Below are 24275 nucleotides of genomic sequence, written 5' to 3'. Positions count from 1 at the left end.
CTCATCATCCTGCACACTGTACCCCTGGACGCTTAGTATCCTGCACACTGTACCCCTGGACGCTCGTCATCCTGCACACTGTACCCCTGGACGCTCAGAATCCTGCACACTGTACCCCTGGACGCTCAGTATCCTGCACACTGCACCCCTGGATGCTCAGTATCCTGCACACTGCACCCCTGGACGCTCATCATCCTGCACACTGCACCCCTGGACGCTCAGTATCCTGCACACTGCACCCCTGGACGCTCAGTATCCTGCACACTGTACCCCTGGACGCTCGTCATCCTGCACACTGTACCCCTGGACGCTCAGTATCCTGCACACTGTAACCCTGGACGCTCATCATCCTGCACACTGCACCCCTGGACGCTCAGTATCCTGCACACTGCACCCCTGGACGCTCATCATCCTGCACACTGCACCCCTGGACGCTCAGTATCCTGCACACTGTACCCCTGGACGCTCAGTATCCTGCACACTGTACCCCTGGACGCTCAGTATCCTGCACACTGCACCCCTGGACGCTAATCATCCTGCACACTGCACCCCTGGACGCTCAGTATCCTGCACACTGCACCCCTGGACGCTCAGTATCCTGCACACTGTACCCCTGGACGCTCATCATCCTGCACACTGCACCCCTGGACGCTCAGTATCCTGCACACTGCACCCCTGAACGCTCAGTATCCTGCACACTGTACCCCTGGACGCTCATCATCCTGCACACTGCACCCCTGGATGCTCAGTATCCTGCACACTGCACCCATGGACGCTCAGTATCCTGCACACTGTACCCCTGGACGCTCATCATCCTGCACACTGTACCCCTGGACGCTTGTCATCCTGCACACTGTACCCCTGGACGCCCGTCATCCTGCACACTGTACCCCTGGATGCTCATCATCCTGCACACTGCACCCCTGGACGCTCAGTATCATGCACACTGTACCCCTGGACGCTCGTCATCCTGCACCCTGCACCCCTGGACGCTTGTCATCCTGCACACTGCACCCCTGGACGCTCGTCATCCTGCACCCTGTACCCCTGGACGCTCATCATCCTGCACCCTGTACCCCTGGACGCTCGTTATCCTGCACACTGAACCCCCGGATGCTCAGTATCCTGCACACTGCACCCCTGGACGCTCAGTATCCTGCACACTGCACCCCTGGACGCTCAGTATCCTGCACACTGTACCCCTGGACGCTCATCATCCTGCACACTGCACCCCTGGACGCTCAGTATCCTGCACACTGCACCCCTGGACGCTCAGTATCCTGCACACTGTACCCCTGGACGCTCATCATCCTGCACACTGCACCCCTGGACGCTCAGTATCCTGCACACTGCACCCCTGGACGCTCAGTATCCTGCACACTGTACCCCTGGACGCTCATCATCCTGCACTCTGTACCCCTGGACGCTCATCATCCTGCACACTGCACCCCTGGACGCTCATCATCCTGCACACTGCAGCCCTGGACGCTCGTCATCCTGCACCCTGTACCCCTGGACGCTCAGTATCCTGCACACTGCACCCCTGGACGCTCAGTATCCTGCACACTGTACCCCTGGACGCTCATCATCCTGCACACTGTACCCCTGGACGCTCAGTATCCTGCACACTGTACCCCTGGACGCTCATCATCCTGCACCCTGTACCCCTGGACGCTCAGTATCCTGCACACTGCACCCCTGGACGCTCAGTATCCTGCACCCTGTACCCCTGGACGCTCGTTATCCTGCACACTGAACCCCTGGACGCTCAGTATCCTGCACACTGCACCCCTGGACGCTCAGTATCCTGCACACTGTACCCCTGGACGCTCATCATCCTGCACACTGCACCCCTGGACGCTCAGTATCCTGCACACTGCACCCCTGGACGCTCAGTATCCTGCACACTGTACCCCTGGACGCTCATCATCCTGCACACTGTACCCCTGGACGCTCAGTATCCTGCACACTGAACCCCTGGACGCTCATCATCCTGCACACTGTACCCCTGGACGCTTAGTATCCTGCACACTGTACCCCTGGACGCTCGTCATCCTGCACACTGTACCCCTGGACGCTCAGTATCCTGCACACTGTACCCCTGGACGCTCAGTATCCTGCACACTGCACCCCTGGACGCTCAGTATCCTGCACACTGCACCCCTGGATGCTCAGTATCCTGCACACTGCACCCCTGGACGCTCATCATCCTGCACACTGCACCCCTGGACGCTCAGTATCCTGCACACTGCACCCCTGGACGCTCAGTATCCTGCACACTGTACCCCTGGACGCTCAGTATCCTGCACACTGTACCCCTGGACGCTCATCATCCTGCACACTGCACCCCTGGACGCTCAGTATCCTGCACACTGTACCCCTGGACGCTCATCATCCTGCACTCTGTACCCCTGGACGCTCATCATCCTGCACACTGCACCCCTGGACGCTCATCATCCTGCACACTGCAGCCCTGGACGCTCGTCATCCTGCACCCTGTACCCCTGGACGCTCAGTATCCTGCACACTGCACCCCTGGACGCTCAGTATCCTGCACACTGTACCCCTGGACGCTCATCATCCTGCACACTGTACCCCTGGACGCTCAGTATCCTGCACACTGTACCCCTGGACGCTCATCATCCTGCACCCTGTACCCCTGGACGCTCAGTATCCTGCACACTGCACCCCTGGACGCTCAGTATCCTGCACCCCTGGACGCTCGTTATCCTGCACACTGAACCCCTGGACGCTCAGTATCCTGCACACTGCACCCCTGGACGCTCAGTATCCTGCACACTGTACCCCTGGACGCTCATCATCCTGCACACTGCACCCCTGGACGCTCAGTATCCTGCACACTGCACCCCTGGACGCTCAGTATCCTGCACACTGTACCCCTGGACGCTCATCATCCTGCACACTGTACCCCTGGACGCTCAGTATCCTGCACACTGAACCCCTGGACGCTCATCATCCTGCACACTGTACCCCTGGACGCTTAGTATCCTGCACACTGTACCCCTGGACGCTCGTCATCCTGCACACTGTACCCCTGGACGCTCAGTATCCTGCACACTGTACCCCTGGACGCTCAGTATCCTGCACACTGCACCCCTGGACGCTCAGTATCCTGCACACTGCACCCCTGGATGCTCAGTATCCTGCACACTGCACCCCTGGACGCTCATCATCCTGCACACTGCACCCCTGGACGCTCAGTATCCTGCACACTGCACCCCTGGACGCTCAGTATCCTGCACACTGCACCCCTGGACGCTCGTCATCCTGCACACTGTACCCCTGGACGCTCAGTATCCTGCACACTGTAACCCTGGACGCTCATCATCCTGCACACTGCACCCCTGGACGCTCAGTATCCTGCACACTGCACCCCTGGACGCTCATCATCCTGCACACTGCACCCCTGGACGCTCAGTATCCTGCACACTGCACCCCTGGACGCCCGTCATCCTGCACACTGTACCCCTGGACGCTCGTCATCCTGCACACTGTACCCCTGGACGCCAGTCATCCTGCACACTGTACCCCTGGACGCTCATCATCCTGCACACTGCACCCCTGGAAGCTCGTCATCCTGCACACTGCACCCCTGGACGCTCATCATCCTGCACACTGTACCCATGGACGCTCGTCATCCTGCACCCTGCACCCCTGGACGCTTGTCATCCTGCACACTGCACCCCTGGACGCTCGTCATCCTGCACCCTGTACCCCTGGACGCTCATCATCCTGCACCCTGTACCCCTGGACGCTCAGTATCCTGCACACTGCACCTCTGGACGCTCGGTATCCTGCACACTGAACCCCTGGACGCTCGTCATCCTGCACACTGCACCCCTGGACGCTCATCATCCTGCACACTGCACCCCTGGACGCTCATCATCCTGCACACTGTACCCCTGGACGCTCATCATCCTGCACACTGCACCCCTGGACGCTCATCATCCTGCACACTGTACCCCTGGACGCTCATCATCCTGCACACTGCACCCCTGGACGCTCAGTATCCTGCACACTGTACCCCTGGACGCTCAGTATCCTGCACACTGTACCCCTGGACGCTCATCATCCTGCACACTGCACTCCTGGACGCTCGTCATCCTGCACCCTGTACCCCTGGACGCTCATCATCCTGCACACTGCACCCCTGGACGCTCATCATCCTGCACACTGCACTCCTGGACGCTCGTCATCCTGCCCCCTGTACCCCTGGACGCTCATCATCCTGCACACTGTACCCCTGGACGCTCAGTATCCTGCACACTGTACCCCTGGACGCTCGTCATCCTGCACACTGTACCCCTGGACGCTCAGTATCCTGCACACTGTACCCCTGGACGCTCAGTATCCTGCACACTGCACCCCTGGACGCTCAGTATCCTGCACACTGCACCCCTGGACGCTCATCATCCTGCACACTGCACCCCTGGACGCTCAGTATCCTGCACACTGCACCCCTGGACGCTCAGTATCCTGCACACTGTACCCCTGGACGCTCGTCATCCTGCACACTGTACTCCTGGACGCTCAGTATCCTGCACACTGTAACCCTGGACGCTCAGTATCCTGCACACTGCACCCCTGGACGCCCGTCATCCTGCACACTGTACCCCTGGACGCCCGTCATCCTGCACACTGTACCCCTGGACGCTCGTCATCCTGCACACTGTACCCCTGGACGCTCGTCATCCTGCACACTGTACCCCTGGACGCTCGTCATCCTGCACACTGCACCCCTGGACGCCCGTCATCCTGCACACTGTACCCCTGGACGCTCGTCATCCTGCACACTGCACCCCTGGACGCTCAGTATCCTGCACACTGTACCCCTGGACGCTCGTCATCCTGCACACTGTACCCCTGGACGCTCGTCATCCTGCACACTGTACCCCTGGACGCTCGTCATCCTGCACACTGTACCCCTGGACGCTCGTCATCCTGCACACTGTACCCATGGATGCTCATCATCCTGCACACTGTACCCCTGGACGCCCGTCATCATGCACACTGTACCCCTGGACGCTCTTCATCCTGCACCCTGCACCCCTGGACGCTCGTCATCCTGCACACTGTACCCCTGGACGCTCGTCATCCTGCACACTGCACCCCTGGACGCTCGTCCTCCTGCACACTGTACACCTGGACGCTCGTCATTCTGCACACTGTACCCCTGGACGCTCGTCATCCTGCACACTGCACCCCTGGACGCTCGCCATCCTGCACACTGTACTCCTGGACGCTCGCCATCCTGCACACTGCACCCCTGGACGCTCGCCATCCTGCACACTGCACCCCTGGACGCTCGTCATCCTGCACCCTGCACCCCTGGACGCTCGTCATCCTGCACACTGTACCCCTGGACGCTCAGTATCCTGCACACTGTACCCCTGGACGCTCGTCATCCTGCACCCTGCACCCCTGGACGCTCGTCATCCTGCACCCTGCACCCCTGGACGCTCATCATCCTGCACACTGCACCCCTGGACGCTCGTCGTCCTGCACACTATACCCCTGGACGCTCGTCATCCTGCACACTGCACCCTTGGACGCTCGTCATCCTGCACACTGTACCCCTGGACGCTCGTCATCCTGCACACTGCACCCTTGGACGCTCGTCATCCTGCACACTGTACCCCTGGACGCTCATCATCCTGCACCCTGCACCCCTGGACGCTCGTCATCCTGCACCCTGCACCCCTGGACGCTCATCATCCTGCACACTGTACCCCTGGACGCTCGTCATCCTGCACACTGCACCCCTGGACGCTCGTTATCCTGCACACTGCACCCCTGGACGCTCGTCATCCTGCACACTGTACCCCTGGACGCTCGTCATCCTGCACACTGCACCCCTGGACGCTCGTCATCCTGTATACACATTACTGTATAGCATTATATAGGTAATACATGGTCCACACTTTGAATTAACCCCATAAACACAGGAAGCAATAAACTATGTGACCGGTCAGCTGTCTCTTCCCCCTCCGGCGGTCTCGTCTCCTCTCACCTTATCGTCTTGGAGTCTCCTTCACAGAATGAGTGACGCCTCGGGCCAAAGTCTACCTGCTCAGGTAATATTTTACAGACGCTTGTCCTCCTTACTCCGGCACGTGATGAGGGCTCAGGGTGTTGTCATTGTGCAGTGCACTGGTAACAAGTAATACACGGACTCCACAATCCCAGGCATGCGGTGCGGGCGCGGACTCCGGCCACATGGGAGCCTACACATTTACAAACATTTCTACGCCAGCTCTCCCCACCCGGTCACAGCAGAAAGTCCCAGCACCCTTATACAGAGAGCTCGTTAGGAGGGTACCATCATCTGGCTGCCAGCTATAATGAGCAAAGACGCCTTCCCCGCTGACGTTTTGTGTGACCGCCGTATACAGGGACTGTCTTACAAAGACAAAAATCTTATACATACAGAGGAATCTGCTCCCTCCACTTCACATATATTAAGGGTAGAAAAAGATCAATCTTGGTTTGTGTTTTCAGGGGTGTGGTGAGACCCCATTACAGGTCCCTTCCTATTCCCATTCCCCTGCCCTTCCTGAGTATCACACTTCAGTACATGACCTTCTCCTTATGCATAATAATGTCTCCATCCTATAGCTAGAAACATTCCATATTATGCCCATTACAGACCCCTTCTTAAACCCATTAGAGTCCACTTCCCTTATGCATATTTATGTCCTGTTTCGATGCCCATTACAGCCCTCTTTACTGCTCCCATTATAGCCCCCATTACAGCCCCCTTTACCGTTCCCATTACAGCCCCCTTTACCGTTCCCATTACAGCCCCCTTTACCGTTCCCATTACAGCCCCCTTTACAGCCCCCCATTACCGTTCTTAATACAGCCCCCTTTTCCTTTACCACTACAGCCCCCTTTTCCTTTCCCACTACAGCCCCCTTTACCGTTCCCACTACAGCCCCCTTTACCGTTCCCACTACAGCCCCCATTACCGTTCCCACTACAGCCCCCATTACCGTTCCCAATACAGCCCCCATTACCGTTCCCACTACAGCCCCCTTTTCCTTTCCCACTACAGCCCTCTTTTCCTTTCCCACTACAGCCCCCTTTTCCTTTCCCACTACAGCCCCCTTTACCATTCCCGTTCCCACTGCAGCCCCCTTTACCGTTCCCACTGCAGCCCCCTTTACCGTTCCCACTGCAGCCCCCTTTACCGTTCCCATTTTAGCCCCCATTACCGTTCCCACTATAGCCCCCTTTACCATTCCCACTACAGCCCCCTTTACTGTTCCCATTACAGCCCCCCTTACCGTTCCCATTACAGCCCCCTTTACCGTTCCCATTACAGCCCCCTTTACCGTTCCCATTACAGTCCCTTTACCATTCCCATTACAGCCCCCTTTACCATTCCCATTACAGCCCCCTTTACCGTTCCCATTACAGCCCCCTTTACCATTCCCATTACAGCCCCCTTTACCATTCCCATTACAGCCCCCTTTACTGTTTCCACTACAGCCCCCTTTACTGTTCCCACTACAGCTCCCCTTACTGTTCCCACTACAGCTCCCCTTACTGTTCCCATTACAGCCCCCTTTACCATTCCCATTACAGCCCCCTTTACCATTCCCATTACAGCCCCCTTTACCATTCCCATTACAGCCCCCTTTTCCTTTCCCACTACAGCCCCTTTTCCTTTCCCACTACAGCCCCCTTTACCGTTCCCACTACAGCCCCCTTTACCGTTCCCACTACAGCTCCCCTTACCATTCCCATTACAGCCCCCTTTTCCTTTCCCACTAAAGCCCCTTTTCCTTTCCCACTACAGCCCCCTTTACCGTTCCCACTACAGCCCCCTTTATCGTTCCCACTACAGACCCCTTTACCATTCCCATTACAGCCCCCTTTTCCTTTCCCACTACAGCCCCTTTTCCTTTCCCACTACAGCCCCCCTTACCGTTCCCATTACAGCCTCCTTTACTGTTCCCATTACAGCCCCCTTTACCGTTCCCATTACAGCCCCCCTTACCATTCCCATTACAGCCCCCTTTACCGTTCCCACTACAGCCCCCTTTACCGTTCCCACTACAGCCCCCCTTACCATTCCCATTACAGCCCCCTTTACCGTTCCCACTACAGCCCCCTTTACCGTTCCCACTACAGCCCCCTTTACCGTTCCCATTACAGCCCCCTTTACCATTCCAATTACAGCCCCCCTTACCATTCCCACTACAGCCCCCTTTACCATTCCCATTACAGCCCCCTTTACCATTCCCATTACAGCCCCCCTTACCATTCCCATTACAGCCCCCTTTACCGTTCCCATTACAGCCCCCCTTTCCGTCATTACCTTCCCTTTCTTGTGCCGGCTACCTTCTGCTTCCAGTGGCCATTACTTCCCCCTGCAATGTCAGCCCTGTCCATACAGCCTCCGAGACCTCATATACCGGACGTCACTGATGATACAGCGCAGGGGTCACTGTGAGGCGTGTGACTATTCAGTAGCGGGATGATGAGCTGCAGCTCTGGAGGCGAGGAGAAGCAATACTGATCTCTTATTATGAGCCCTGATGGGAGACGCAGATGTTCTGCGCTAATTACACATAATCAGCAATGACACTAATCATAAAGCAGCCGGATAATGGCAGCTCTGGAGATTATATATCGTACATTATACTGCTCCCCGCCAGCCCCGACAATAACCGCCATTATATCCATCTACTGCAAACCAGCTGGAAACACAGGACAGAGCGACCGGACGTAGCCCCTACAGACCCCCACATCCACCAACATGGCAGCGCTGACCACACAATGCTTACATTGCAGAGCAGAATAGCGAGTGCAGCTCTGGAGGAAAATACAGGATTAGTAATATAATGTACATAGTGACTGCACCAGCAGAATAGTGAGTGCAGCTCTGGAGTATAATACAGGAGGTAACTCCGGATCAGTAATGTAATGTATGTACACAGTGACTGCACCAGCAGAATAGTGAGTGCAGCTCTGAGGTATAATACAGGAGGTAACTCAGGATCAGTAATGTATATACAGTGACTGCACCAGCAGAATAGTGAGTGCAGCTCTGGAGTATAATACAGGAGGTAACTCAGGATCAGTAATGTATGTACACAGTGACTACACCAGCAGAATAGTGAGTGCAGCTCTGCAGCATCAGTGGAAGCAGCTGGAAATGAGGGATCACTGGATAGAGCTACAGTGAAATATTCTGGTGTCAGAGTCTCTAGGCCCCGGTGTGCGGGGGGTTACTGGTTATTAATGCGGGGGTCCCATGTATAGAGACCGGACAGGTCCTGTGTGTCGCAGCATAGATCAGTGTATAGGTGACAGGCGCAGCGGTGCGAGCAGAGACCCCGGCACAGGACCCCGTACCAGCCCCGGCTATCCTGTACTCACACTATGTGGGAGAGGTCCAGCGGTTTTTCGGGGTGCTCTGGGAACACCGGATGGGGCAGTTCTCTCGTCGGGACGCAGCCAAAAGATTTACTGATGGCGTGACTCAACTTCTTCGCCGGCGACTTCTGGAGACAGAAAGAGAAAAGGAAACATCAATCACCTCAATATGTGGAGAACTACAACCCCCAGCAGACACCGCCGACACCTACCAACACTACTACCAAACCGAAGGGCAGGAGACCCCGGAGAGAGGGGCGGAGGGCAGGAGACCCCGGAGAGAGGGGAGAAGGACAGGGGACCCCGGAGAGAGGGGCGAAGGACAGGGGACCCCGGAGAGAGGGGAGGACAGGGGACCCCGGAGAGAGGGGAGAAGGACAGGGGACCCCAAAGAGAGGGGCGAAGGACAGGGGACCCCAGAGAGAGGGGAGAACGACAGGGGACCCCGGAGAGAGGGGAGGACAGGGGACCCCGGAGAGAGGGCAGAAGGACAGGGGACCCCAGAGAGAGGGCAGAAGGACAGGGGACCCCGGAGAGAGGGGAGAAGGACAGGGGACCCCGGAGAGAGGGGAGAAGGACAGGGGACCCCAGAGAGAGGGGAGAACGACAGGGGACCCCGGAGAGAGGGGCGAAGGACAGGGGACCCCGGAGAGAGGGGAGAAGGACAGGGGACCCCGGAGAGAGGGGCGAAGGACAGGGGACCCCAGAGAGAGGGGAGAAGGACAGGGGACCCCGGAAGAAGAGGGGAGAAGGACAGGGGACCCCGGAGAGAGGGGAGAAGGACAGGGGACCCCGGAGAGAGGGGAGAAGGACAGGGGACCCCGGAGAGAGGGGAGAAGGACAGGGGACCCCAGAGAGAGGGGAGAAGGACAGGGGACCCCGGAGAGAGGGGAGAAGGACAGGGGACCCCGGAGAGAGGGGAGAAGGACATGGGACCCCGGAGAGAGGGGAGGACAGGGGACCCCGGAGAGAGGGGAGAAGGACAGGGGACCCCGGAGAGAGGGGCGAAGGACAGGGGACCCCGGAGAGAGGGGCGAAGGACAGGGGACCCCAGAGAGAGGGGAGAAGGACAGGGGACCCCGGAGAGAGGGGAGAAGGACAGGGGACCCCGGAGAGAGGGGCGAAGGACAGGGGACCCCAGAGAGAGGGGAGAAGGACAGGGGACCCCGGAGAGAGGGGCGAAGGACAGGGGACCCCAGAGAGAGGGGAGAAGGACAGGGGACCCCGGAGAGAGGGGAGAAGGACAAGGGACCCCAGAGAGAGGGGAGAAAGACAGGGGAGAAAGACAGGGGAGAAGGACAGGGGACCCCGGAGAGAGGGGATATGGACAGGGGACCCCGGAGAGAGGGGAGAAGGACAGGGGACCCCGGAGAGAGGGGAGAAGGACAGGGGACCCCGGAGAGAGGGGAGAAGGACAGGGGACCCCGGAGAGAGGGGAGAAGGACAGGGGACCCCGGAGAGAGGGGAGAAGGACAGGGGACCCCGGAGAGAGGGGAGAAGGATAGGGGACCCCGGAGAGAGGGGAGAAGGATAGGGGACCCCGGAGACAGGGGAGAAGGACAGGGGACCCCGGAGAGAGGTGAGAAGGGCAGGAGACCCCGGAGAGAGGGGAGAAGGACAGGGGACCCCGGAGAGAGGGGAGGACAAGGAACCGCGGAGAGAGGGGCGAAGGACAGGGGACCCCCTGAGTGCCCCCTGCTGGTTATATATCCCCGGTCAAACATGTGCAGTGAGCGCCCCCCGCTGGTTATATATACCCAGTCACACATGTGCAGTGAGCGCCCCCCGCTGGTTATATATACCCGGTCACACATGTGCAGTGAGTGCCCCCTGCTGGTTATATATCCCCGGTCAAACATGTGCAGTGAGCGCCCTTCTGCTGGTTATATATATACCCGGTCACACATGTGCAGTGAGCGCCCCCCGCTGGTTATATATACCCAGTCACACATGTGCAGTGGGCGCCCCCCGCTGGTTATATATACCCGGTCACACATGTGCAGTGAGCGCCCCCCGCTGGTTATATATACCCAGTCACACATGTGCAGTGGGCGCCCTCTGCTGGTTATATATATACCCGGTCACACATGTGCAGTGAGCGCCCTCTGGTGGTTATATATACCCGGGCACACATGTGCAGTGGGCACCCCCCGCTGGTTATATATACCCGGTCAGACATGTGCAGTGAGCGCCCTCTGCTGGTTATATATACCCGGTCACACATGTGCAGTGAGCGCCCTCTGCTGGTTATATATTCCCGGTCACACATGTCCAGTGGGCGCCCCCCGCTGGTTATATATACCCGGTCACACATGTGCAGTGAGCGCCCCCCGCTGGTTATATATACCCAGTCACACATGTGCAGTGGGCGCCCTCTGCTGGTTATATATATACCCGGTCACACATGTGCAGTGAGCGCCCTCTGGTGGTTATATATACCCGGTCACACATGTGCAGTGGGCACCCCCCGCTGGTTATATATACCCGGTCAGACATGTGCAGTGAGCGCCCTCTGCTGGTTATATATACCCGGTCACACATGTGCAGTGAGCGCCCTCTGCTGGTTATATATACCCGTCACACATGTGCAGTGAGCGCCCTCTGCTGGTTATATATTCCCGGTCACACAGTGTGCAGTGGGCGCCCCCCGCTGGTTATATATACCCGGTCACACATGTGCAAGTGGGCGCCCCCCGCTGGTTATATATACCCGGTCACACATGTGCAGTGAGCGCCCTCTGCTGGTTATATATTCCCGGTCACACATGTGCAGTGGGCGCCCCCCGCTGGTTATATATACCCGGTCACACATGTGCAGTGAGCGCCCCCCGCTGGTTATATATATCCGGTCACACATATGCAGTGAGCGCCCTCTGGTGGTTATATATACCCGGTCACACATGTGCAGTGAGCGCCCTCTGGTGGTTATATATACCCGGTCATACATGTGCAGTGAGCGCCCTCTGGTGGTTATATATACCCGGTCACACATGTGCAGTGAGTGCCCCCCGCTGGTTATATATACCCGGTCACACATGTGCAGTGAGCGCCCCCCGCTGGTTATATATACCCGTCACACATGTGCAGTGAGTGCCCCCTGCTGGTTATATATACCCGGTCACACGTGTGCAGTGAGTGCCCCCTGCTGGTTATATATACCCGGTCACACATGTGCAGTGAGCGCCCCCTGCTGGTTATATATACCCGGTCACACATGTGCAGTGAGCGCCCCCTGCTGGTTATATATACCCGGTCACACGTGTGCAGTGAGTGCCCCTTGCTGGTTATATATACACGGTCACACGTGTGCAGTGAGTGCCCCCTGCTGGTTATATATACCCGGTCACACATGTGCAGTGAGCGCCCCCTGCTGGTTATATATACCCGGTCACACGTGTGCAGTGAGTGCCCCCTGCTGGTTATATATACCCGGTCACACATGTGCAGTGAGCGCCCTCTGCTGGTTATATATACCCGGTCACACGTGTGCAGTGAGTGCCCCCTGCTGGTTATATATACCCGGTCACACGTGTGCAGTGAGTGCCCCCTGCTGGTTATATATACCCGGTCACACATGTGCAGTGAGTGCCCCCTGCTGGTTATATATACCCCGGTCCACACATGTGCAGTGAGCGCCCTCTGCTGGTTATATATACCCGGTCACACATGTGCAGTGAGCGCCCTCTGCTGGTTATATATACCCGGTCACACATGTGCAGTGAGCGCCCTCTGCTGGTTATATATACCCGGTCACACATGTGCAGTGAGCGCCCTCTGCTGGTTATATATACCCGGTCACACAATGTGCAGTGAGCGCCCTCATTTTCAGCTTCTCTGCTGTCGGCATGTACTAGAACTGATACAATGTAACAAACCTGCAGCTGTGAGAAGTGTCAGAGCAGCCGGGACCCCAGAGCAGGAGAGGATCTGATGATGGTGGGCCAGGGTGGGGCCGGGGGTTACACGGGTTATTGCCCCTCAGACCCCGTGGTCACGATATAATGTTTTCACGCTAGTTAACCCTTTCTGCTAACGAGATGTCGCTGTTCTCACACAATTATCTGCAGCTGAACACAGTGAGGGGCCCAGGAGTCACGTGTGGCCCCCGGGGAGGCAGGCGGCAGGCCCCGGCCCCTGGTGGAGGCAGCGGCAGGCCCCGGGCCCCTGGGGGGAGGCAGACCCTGGGGGAGGCAGCGGCAGGCCCGGGCCCCTGGGGGAGGCAGACCCTGGGGGAGGCAGCGGCAGGCCCCGGCGCCTGGTGGAGGCAGCGGCAGGCCCCGGGCCCCTGGGGGAGGCAGACCCTGGGGGAGGCAGCGGCAGGCCCGGGCCCCTGGGGGAGGCAGACCCTGGGGGGAGGCAGCGGCAGGCCCCGGCGCCTGGGGGAGGCAGACCCTGGGGGAGGCAGCGGCAGGCCCCGGCGCCTGGGGGAGGCAGCGGCAGGCCCCGGACCCTGGGGGAGGCAGCGGCAGGCCCCGGACCCTGGGGGAGGCAGCGGCAGGCCCCGGACCCCTGGGGGAGGCAGACCCTGGGGGAGGCAGCGGCAGGCCCCGGCCCCTGGGGGAGGCAGACCCTGGGGGAGGCAGCGGCAGGCCCCGGCGCCTGGGGGAGGCAGCGGCAGGCCCCGGACCCTGGGGGAGGCAGCGGCAGGCCCCGGCCCCTGGGGGAGGCAGCGGCAGGCCCCGGCCCCTGGGGGAGGCAGACCCTGGGGGAGGCAACCCTGAGAGGCAGCGGCAGGCCACGGACCCTGGAGGAGGCAGCGGCAGGCCACGGCCCCCTGGGGGAGGCAGACCCTGGGGGAGGCAGCGGCAGGCCACAGACCCTGGGGGAGGGCAGCGGCAGGCCACGGACCCTGGGGGAGGCAGCGACAGGCCACGGACCCTGGGGGAGGCAGCGACAGGCCACGGACCCTGGGGAGGCAGCGGCAGGCCACGGACCCTGGGGGAGGCAGCGGCAGGCCACGGACCCTGGGGGAGGCAGCGGCAGGCCACGGACCCTGGGGGAGGCAGCGGCAGGCCACGGACCCTGGGGGAGGCAGCGGCAGGCCACGGACCCTGGGGGAGGCAGCGGCAGGCCACGGACCCTGGGGGAGGCAGCGGCAGGCCACGGACCCTGGGGGAGGCAGCGGCAGGCCACGGACCTGGGGGAGGCAGCGACAAGGCCACGGACCCTGGGGGAGGCAGCGACAGGCCACGGACCCTGGGGGAGGCAGCGACAGGCCACGGACCCTGGGGGAGGCAGCGACAGGCCACGGACCTGGGGGAGGCAGCGACAGGCCCCGGCCCCCTCCCCACGGAGCTGCACACAGGACCACTCACCCAGACGAGTGCTCCTTCATCTGGTGCTGGTTGCTGTGCGGCCCGTTGGCGTGGCCCCCTCCAGAAGCAGCTCTGGCACAGCTGGTAGTTGTGGCACTGCTGGCAGCGGGTAGCGGAAACCCATCATACTCTCACAGCGGCAGTACGAGCACTCCACCGGATGGAAGACTGCGGGCACAGGAGAGAGGGGTCAACGGGGGAGAGAGGGGGTCAACGGGGAGGGGCACAGGAGAGAGAGGGGTCAACGGGGAGGGGCAGGAGAGAGAGGGGTCAACGGGGAGGGGCACAGGAGAGAGAGGGGTCAACAGGGCCGGGCACAGGAGAGAGAGGGGTCAACAGGGCCGGGCACAGGAGAGAGAGGGGGGTCAACAAGGCCTGGCACACGAGAGAGAGGGGGTCAACAAGGCCTGGCACACGAGAGAGAGGGGTCAACAGGGCCGGGGCCACACGAGAGAGAGGGGGGTCAACAGGGCCGGGCACACGAGAGAGAGGGGGGTCAACAGGGCCGGGCACACGAGAGAGAGGGGTCAACGGGGCCGGGCACAGGAAAGAGAGGAGTCAACGGGCCGGCACAGGAGAGAGAGGGGTCAACGGGGCAGGGCACTGGAGAGAAGAGGTCAACGGGCCAGGGCACAGGAGAGAGGGGGTCAACAGGGAAGGGCAGAGGAGAGAGGGGGTCAACGGGGGAAGGGCAGAGGAGAGAGGGGGTCAACGGGGAAGGGCAGAGGAGAGAGGGGGGTCAACGGGGAAGGGCAGAGGAGAGAGGGGTCAAAGGGGAGGGGCACAGGAGAGAGGGCTCAACGGGGAGGGGCACAGGAGAGAAGGGGTCAACGGGTCAGGGCGGACAGGATACAGAGGAAGTCAACGGGGGAGAGAGGAGGTCAACGGGGGGAGAGAGGAGGTCAACGGGGAGAGAGGAGGTCAACGGGGGAGGAGAGGGTCAACGGGGAGAGAGGAGGTCAACGGGGGGAGAGAGGAAGTCAACGGGGGGAGAGAGGAAGTCAACGGGGGAGAGAGGAAGTCAACGGGGGAGAGAGGAAGTCAACGGGGGAGAGAGGAAGTCAACGGGGGAGAGAGGAAGTCAACGGGGGGAGAGAGGAAGTCAACGGGGGAGAGAGGAAGTCAACGGGGGAGAGAGGAGTGCAGTCAACGGGGTGGGAGCAGAGGAGTCAACAGGGGGTAGTAGAGGGTGGTCAATGGGCAGGTGGGGTCAACAGAGGGGACCAGAGAGGGATCAACAGGGGGAGTAGGGAGGGTCAACGTGTCAATGGGTGGGGGTCAATGGGGGGGAACAGAGAGGGGATCAACGGAGAGAGGGATCAACAGAGAGAGGGATCAACAGAGAGAGGATCAACAGAGAGAGGGATCAACAGAGAGAGGGATCAACAGAGAGAGGGATCAACAGAGAGAGGGATCAACAGAGAGAGGGATCAACAGAGAGAGGATCAACAGAGAGAGGGATCAACAGAGAGAGGGATCAACAGAGAGAGGGATCAACAGAGAGAGGGATCAACAGAGAGAGGGATCAACAGAGAGAGGGATCAACAGAGAGAGGGATCAACAGAGAGAGGGATCAACAGAGAGAGGGATCAACAGAGAGAGGGATCAACAGAGAGAGGGATCAACAGAGAGAGGGATCAACAGAGAGAGGGATCAACAGAGAGAGGGATCAACAGAGAGAGGGATCAACAGAGAGAGGGATCAACAGAGAGAGGGATCAACAGAGAGAGGGATCAACAGAGAGAGGGATCAACAGAGAGAGGGATCAACAGAGAGAGGGATCAACAGAGAGAGGGATCAACAGAGAGAGGGATCAACAGAGAGAGGGATCAACAGAGAGAGGGATCAACAGAGAGAGGGATCAACAGAGAGAGGGATCAACAGAGAGAGGGATCAACAGAGAGAGGGATCAACAGAGAGCGGGATCAACAGAGAGCGGGATCAACAGAGAGCGGGATCAACAGGGGGAGGGGGTCAACAGGGGGAGGGGGTCAACAGGGGGAGGGGGGTCAACAGGGGGGAGGGGGTTAACAGGGGGGAGGGGGTCAACAACAGGGGGAGGGGGTCAACAACAGGGGGAGGGGTCAACAACAGGGGGAGGGGGGTCAACAACAGGGGGAGGGGGGTCAACAACAGGGGGAGGGGGTCAACAACAGGGGGAGGGGGTCACAACAGGGGGAGGGGGTCAACAACAGGGGGAGGGGGTCAACAACAGGGGGAGGGGGGTCAACAACAGGGGGAGGGGGTCAAGCAACAGGGGGAGGGGGTCAACAGGGGGGAGGGGGGTCAACAGGGGGGAGGGTCAACAGGGGGAGGGGGTCAACAGGGGGGAGGGGTCAACAGGGGGGAGGGGTCAACAGGGGGGAGGGGGTCAATAGGGGGAGGGGTCAACCAGGGGGGGAGGGGTCAACAGGGGGGGGAGGGGGTCAACAGGGGGGAGGGGGGTCAACAGGGGGGAGGGGTCAACATGTCTCGCACTCACCGTTTTCTACATGGGCCAGCCGATGCATTAGAGGTAACCAGACGAGGCACTGAGGGGGGGGGATCGGCCATAACCGTGTCTAAAAACATGTTCAGGGCGATCTTCTTCTGCGAGACACGAGATCAATCACTGATAGCGGCAGAAATACTCACCCCCCTAGCGTACGCCCCCAGCCCCCGCGTACACCCTCGGCTCCCTGCGTACGCCCCCGCGTACACCCTCGGCCCCCCGCGTACACCCTCGGCCCCCCGCGTACGCCCCCGGCCCCCCCAGCATACGCCCCCGGCCCCCCCAGCATACGCCCCCGGCCCCCCCCAGCATACGCCCCCCGGCCCCCCCGCGTGCAGCGCTCCTTACCTGTGGGGGGAAGCAGGAGCGTGCAGAGTGCTCCGTGTACCCGAAGGACGGACCCTCGAACACGGTGGTCGGCAGCTTCAGCGCCTCCCGCAGGAACTGGTCAAACTTGGTGAAGAGCATGAAGCCGCTGGAGTCGGACACTTGGGAGAAGATATCTGCGGACACAGGAAGGCGGGGCGGGGTCACGTGAAGCTCCTCCCACACTGGCGGGTTAGTACGCCCCCTTCCGGGTCACCAATCATCCGCTGTCTCCTCCAGTCACAGCTGAAGCTGCACCTCACAATGGTGGCACCCCCTGCTGGCCGGCGGTGACCTGAGCACATTACAGCCTTGATGACTGGGGAGGACGAGTTTCTTGCAGCTTTAGCTGTGACTGGAGCAGATGTCAGGATTAGATGTGAGGTGAGGTTAGGCGGGCCCGGAGGCGGCCCCCCGAGTCAGCGCTGAGGCCTCCGCACCAGACGGGGGGCTGGTAACTGTATCCGGAGGTTATCTAAGGTGGGCTGCGAGTGATCAGTCCAGGATTAGTGACCCCCGTCCTGGACTCACCACAGCCGCTGCGGACCACCGCGATCCTACACGGAGGGCCCCCCGAGTGCAGAGCAGGGGGACACCCTACAGGGGCCCGGACCCCCAGACCACACTGCTACAAGAGGAGACGGGACCCCCGCCATCACAGTGACAATACAAGGCCCACACCTTAAAGTGATCCCGGTGTCCCTGCACTGTCAGCGGCGCCCCCTGGAGGAGTCACAGCACTGCACAGACTGCGTCACATGACCGCAGCGACGGACGGTGAGATTATACAGCTTTATCTGTGTGATGAGGGATTATCAGTGCCTGGACCTGATATCAGTGTGTATAACCCGGGATTATCAGTGTGTATAACCCAGGATTATCAGTGTGTATAACCCGGGATTATCAGTGTGTATAACCCGGGATTATCAGTGTGTATAACCCCGGATTATCAGTGTGTATAACCCCGGATTATCAGTGTGTATAACCCCGGATCATCAGTGTGCATAACCCCGGATCATCAGTGTGCATAACCCCGGATTATCGGTGTGCATAACCCCGGATTATCGGTGTGCATAACCCCGGATTATCGGTGTGCATAACCCCGGATTATCGGTGTGCATAACCCCGGATTATCGGTGTGCATAACCCCCGGATTATCGGTGTGCATAACCCCGGATTATCGGTGTGCATAACCCCGGATTATCGGTGTGCATAACCCCGGATTATCGGTGTGCATAACCCCGGATTATCGGTGTGCATAACCCCGGATTATCGGTGTGCATAACCCCGGATTATCGGTGTGCATAACCCCGGATTATCGGTGTGCATAACCCCGGATTATCTCGTGTGCATAACCCCGGATTATCGGTGTGCATAACCCCGGATTATCGGTGTGCATAACCCCGGATTATCGGTGTGCATAAAACCCGGATTATCGGTGTGCATAACCCCAGATTATTGAGCTGTGTCAGTCTTTAGATGATCACTCTCCTCTTGATTCCGGGATCTCGGGGTTCCGGGGTCTCGCGGTGCGGGCCCCTGACATCGGGGCGCCCCCCGCCCAGGTGTTACGTTGTTACGGATTGGTGATGGGTGAGGTTAGTAGCGGGTTATTAGCGACTCTACGCACCAACCTGGCGGCGCTGCGTCCAGCAGAGGGCGCTCTGGAGTCTAATAGGAGATAAAATAGCAGGTGAGAGGTCAGCCGCACTGCACAGGGGGACTACAAGTGCCAGGAGGCGCTCACCCATCCAGCGCAGATCAAACAGTGCCTGGGGCTGCAGGGGCATGCTGGGGTTTGTAGTCCGCCATCATACATAAGAAGGATCAGCAGCGCCTCCTCCTGGATTCATCATGTACTGATCATGAGTTACATCGAGCCGTCTCCAGTCCCTGCCAGAGCTGCACGTCATGCCATTACTCCAGTCCCTGCCAGAGCTGCATGTCATGCCATTACTCCAGTCCCTGCCAGAGCTGCATGTCATGCCACTACTCCAGTCCCTGCCAGAGCTGCATGTCATGCCATTACTCCAGTCCCTGCCAGAGCTGCACGTCATGCCATTACTCCAGTCCCTGCCAGAGCTGCACTTCATGCCATTACTCCAGTCCCTGCCAGAGCTGCATGTCATGCCATTACTCCAGTCCCTGACAGAGCTACACGTCATGCCACTACTCCAGTCCCTGCCAGAGCTGCAACTCAATGCCATTACTACAGTCCCTGCCAGAGCTGCAATTCAATGCCATTACTACAGTCCCCTGCCAGAGCTGCATTTCAATGCCATTACTACCAGTCCCTGCCAGAGCTGCACGTCATGCCATTACTACAGTCCCTGCCAAAGCTGCACGTCATACCATTTCTCCAGTCCCCGCCAGAGCTGCACGTCATGCCATTACTCCAGTGCCTGCCAGAGCTGCACGTCATGCCATTACTCCAGTCCCCGCCATAGCTGCATGTCATGGCCATTACTCCAGTCCCCCCCAGAGCTGCATGTCATGCCATTACTACAGTCCCTGCCAAAGCTGCACGTCATACCATTTCTCCAGTCCCCGCCAGAGCTGCACGTCATGCCACTACTTCCAGTCCCTGCCAGAGCTGCATGTCATGCCACTACTCCAGTCCCTGCCAGAGCTGCATGTCATGCCATTACTCCAGTCCCTGCCAGAGCTGCACGTCATGCCATTACTCCAGTCCCTGCCAGAGCTGCACTTCATGCCATTACTCCAGTCCCTGCCAGAGCTGCATGTCATGCCATTACTCCAGTCCCTGACAGAGCTACACGTCATGCCACTACTCCAGTCCCTGCCAGAGCTGCAATTCAATGCCATTACTACAGTCCCTGCCAGAGCTGCAATTCAATGCCATTACTACAGTCCCCTGCCAGAGCTGCACTTCAATGCCATTACTACAGTCCCTGCCAGAGCTGCATGTCATGCCATTACTACAGTCCCTGCCAAAGCTGCACGTCATACCATTTCTCCAGTCCCCCGCCAGAGCTGCACGTCATGCCATTACTCCAGTGCCTGCCAGAGCTGCACGTCATGCCATTACTCCAGTCCCCGCCATAGCTGCATGTCATGCCATTACTCCAGTCCCCCCCAGAGCTGCATGTCATGCCATTACTCTAGTCCCTGCCAGAGCTGCAATCCCGTCTTATATTCCAGAGAGTCAGAGCTATGCTTACATTTCTGCTCCCTTCTCATCTATTATACTCCAGTCCTGACTAGAGCTGCACCTAATATTCAAGCATTTTGCCCCGGTCAAGCACAGCGGCTCCTACACTTCTGCTGTCAGATTATGTATTACGTGCTCCAGTTGCCTCCAGAGCTGCACTCCCTGTTCTGCTCGTGTCGTCTCTCGCTGTCAGGATGTGGCTCAGGATCAGCACAATGTGAGGAGATGGCGGATAATGGCCGGTGGTGATACCCTGTGCCGCCACCAGAGGGCACCTGTGAGAGGACAGCTCTGCATATGGGGCACAGCACACCTTCCCCCACACTCACATCTCAACTTGTCCAGGATCTTCCCACCACAAAGGGTCGCCAGGGATCGCCTTCACCGAGAAAACCGTCAGCTTCCCGTGTCCTTCACTGCAACAGAGGGCAAGAGATCACCGGCAGATCCCCAGATCACATCGATCCCATCCTCCCTTCCCATTCACCAGATCCCATCCCCCCCTATCTCATCCTCCCCCCACCTGTCCGATCCCCAGATCCTATCCCCCGCCCTTCCCTCCCGCTCTCATCCTCCTCCTCCCCAGTCTGATCCCCAGACCCTCCTCCTCCACTCTTGTTCCCCCACTGCACCTCGATGTCCCGCTCTTTGACCCCTTCAGCTGCTCTTTGGTATGTATAGGGGTCCCTGTGACACTTGCGCCCCCCGGGTATGTGTGCGCGGTGGCTGGTGGCGGGGACGCACCTGTCGTAGGCGGGCGATCATGAAGTTGAGCAGCAGGCTGATGGACTGGTCCACGCTGATCTGGTGGGTGGACGGCAGCCGCTTGTTCAGCTGGTAGTAGATGGAGGAGATGATGGTCTCCAGCCGCGACACGTTCATCTCGCCGTGTGATCCAGCGTGTTCAGGACCGTTGTCCCGGAACGCCTCAATCATGTTCCAGATGTCAACCAGGTGAACTGCGAGACAGGAGAGCCACAGGTGAGGAAGCGAGGGGAGCGCGCGAGGGGGCGAGCGAGGGGAGCGTGCGACAGGGGAGGAAGCGAGGGGAGCGCGCGAGGGGCGAGCGAGGGGAGCGTGCGACAGGGGAGGGAGCGAGGGGAGCGCGCGAGGGGCGAGCGAGGGGGAGCGTGCGACAGGGGAGGAGAGCGAGGGGAGCGCGCGAGGGGCGAGCGAGGGGAGCGTGCGACAGGGGAGGGAGCGAGGGGAGCGCGCGAGGGGCGAGGCGAGGGGAGCGTGCGACAGGGGAGGGAGCGAGGGGAGCACGCGACAGGGGAGGGAGCGAGGGGGGCGAGCGAGGGGAGCGTGCGACAGGGGAGGGAGCGAGGGAAGCGCGCGAGGGAGCGAGCGAGGGGAGCACGCGACAGGGGAGGGAGCGAGGGGAGCGCGCGAGGGGCGAGCGAGGGGGAGCACACGACAGGGAGGGAGCGAGGGGGAGCGCGCAACAGGGGAGGGAGCGAGGGGAGCGCGCGAGGGGAGCGCGCGACAGGGGAGGGAGCGAGGGGAGCGCGCGACAGGGGAGGGAGCGAGGGGAGCGCGCGACAGGGGAGGGAGCGAGGGGAGCGCGCGAGGGGGCGAGTGAGGGGAGCACGCGAGGGGCGAGCGAGGGGAGCACGCGACAGGGGAGGGGAGCGAGGGGAGCGCGCGAGGGGGCGAGCGAGGGGAGCACGCGACAGGGGGAGGGAGCGAGGGGAGCGCGCGAGGGGGTGCGTGCGAGGGGAGCGCGCGACAGGCGGCCGAGAAAGGGGAGAGCGCGACGGGCAAGCAAAGAGGTGGGGGACGAGACGCACAACAGGTGAGCGAGGAGGTGGGAACGAGAGCGGGGCAACAAGTGAGGGAGCATGAGAGAGGTGAGCGAGGAGGCGAGAGGCAAGCGAGGAGGTGGGGGACGAGAGTGCGACGGGCGAGCGAGCGTGGGGCGAGCAAGCATGGGGAGAGTGCGACGGGCGAGCGAGCAAGCATGGGGAGAGTGCGACGGGCGAGCGAGCGTGGGGCGAGCAAGCATGGGGAGAGCGCGACGGGGCGAGCGAGCGTGGGGGCGAGCAAGCATGGGGAGAGCGCGACAGGCCAGCGAGCGTGGGGAGAGCGCGACAGGCCCAGCGAGCGTGGGGAGAGCGCGACAGGCCAGCGAGCGTGGGGAGAGCGCGACAGGCCAGCGAGCGTGGGGAGAGCGCGACAGGCCAGCGAGCGTGGGGAGAGCGCGACGACAGGCCAGCGAGCGTGGGGGAGAGCGCGACAGGCCAGCGAGCGTGGGGAGAGCGCGACAGGCCAGCGAGCGTGGGGAGAGCGCGACAGGCCAGCGAGCGTGGGGGAGAGCGCGACAGGCCAGCGAGCGTGGGGAGAGCGCGACAGGCCAGTGAGCAGGGGGTGGGAGGGAGAGCGCAACAGGCGGGCGAGCGTGGGGTTGGGGGGAGAGCGTGGCGGGCGAGCAGTTGCATCCAGACATCAGCGCTGCTCTCTGTCCTCTCCCGGACGTTTGTTACAGTGTGTCAGTGCAGGGATACGGCTCTTTGGCTCACAGAGGATTGTCTGAACTGGATAAAACTGTAACAAACCCGCAGCTGTGAGACCTCCGAGCTCAGGGCATGTGCTGGATCTCTGCTTGCTGTCAATAAATAAGCACATTTTGCCTGCAGAGATCTGGGGAATGGTGGGGGGCGAGGCGCTGCTTTTGGGGGTGCTGCTTTTGGGGGTGCTGCACTCACGGTTACACCTCTTCTGCACGAACCGCAGCTTGCACGCCGTCCGGTACGTGGACAGCCGGATCACGTCAAAGTTCTGCGCCCCTAAAGAAGGACAAGGCAAAGGTCAGCGGGGTGACATGCAACATGGCCGATAGAGCAGAGTGCAGGGAGACGACAGGACCGGCCTCCAGGAGGCAGAGTGCAGGGAGGAGACAGGACCGGCCTCAAGAGGGCAGAGTGCAGGGGGGAGGACAGGACCGGCCTCCAGGAGGCAGAGTGCAGGGAGGAGACAGGACCGGCCTCCAGGAGGCAGAGTGTAGGGAGGAGACAGGACCGGCATCCAGGGGGCAAAGTGCAGGGGGGAGACATGACCGGCCTCCAGGGGGCAGAGTGCAGGGAGGAGACAGGACCGGCCTCCAGGGGGCAGAGTGCAGGGAGGAGACAGGGACCGGCCTCCAGGAGGCAGAGTGCAGGGAGGAGACAGGGACCGGCCTCCAGGAGGGCAGAGTGCAGGGAGGAGACAGGACCGGCCTCAAGAGGGCAGAGTGCAGGGGGGGAGACAGGACCGGCCTCCAGGAGGCAGAGTGCAGGGAGGAGACAGGACCGGCCTCCAGGGGGCAGAGTGCAGGGAGGGAGACAGGACCGGCCTCCAGAGGGCAGAGTGCAAGGAGGAGACAGGACCGGCCTCCAGAGGCCAGAGTGCAGGAGGAGACAGGACCGGCCTCCAGAGGCCAGAGTGCAGGGAGGAGACAGGACCGGCCTCCAGGAGGGCAGAGTGCAGGGAGGAGACAGGACCGGCCTCCAGAGGGCAGACTGCAGGGAGGAGACAGGACCGGCCTCCA

At 60.5% G+C, this 24275-nt stretch overlaps 1 pseudogene; it reads right to left on the bottom strand.

The window, feature by feature from the left end:
- LOC142297086 (dystrobrevin beta-like) overlaps positions 1-24275 on the bottom strand; it is a 126954-nt pseudogene that overhangs the window by 80728 nt on the left and 21951 nt on the right.

This window comes from Anomaloglossus baeobatrachus, chromosome 3 (genome assembly GCF_048569485.1).
Source record: "Anomaloglossus baeobatrachus isolate aAnoBae1 chromosome 3, aAnoBae1.hap1, whole genome shotgun sequence".
NCBI lineage: Eukaryota > Metazoa > Chordata > Amphibia > Anura > Aromobatidae > Anomaloglossus > Anomaloglossus baeobatrachus.
This window is presented reverse-complemented; position numbering and strand designations above follow the sequence as displayed.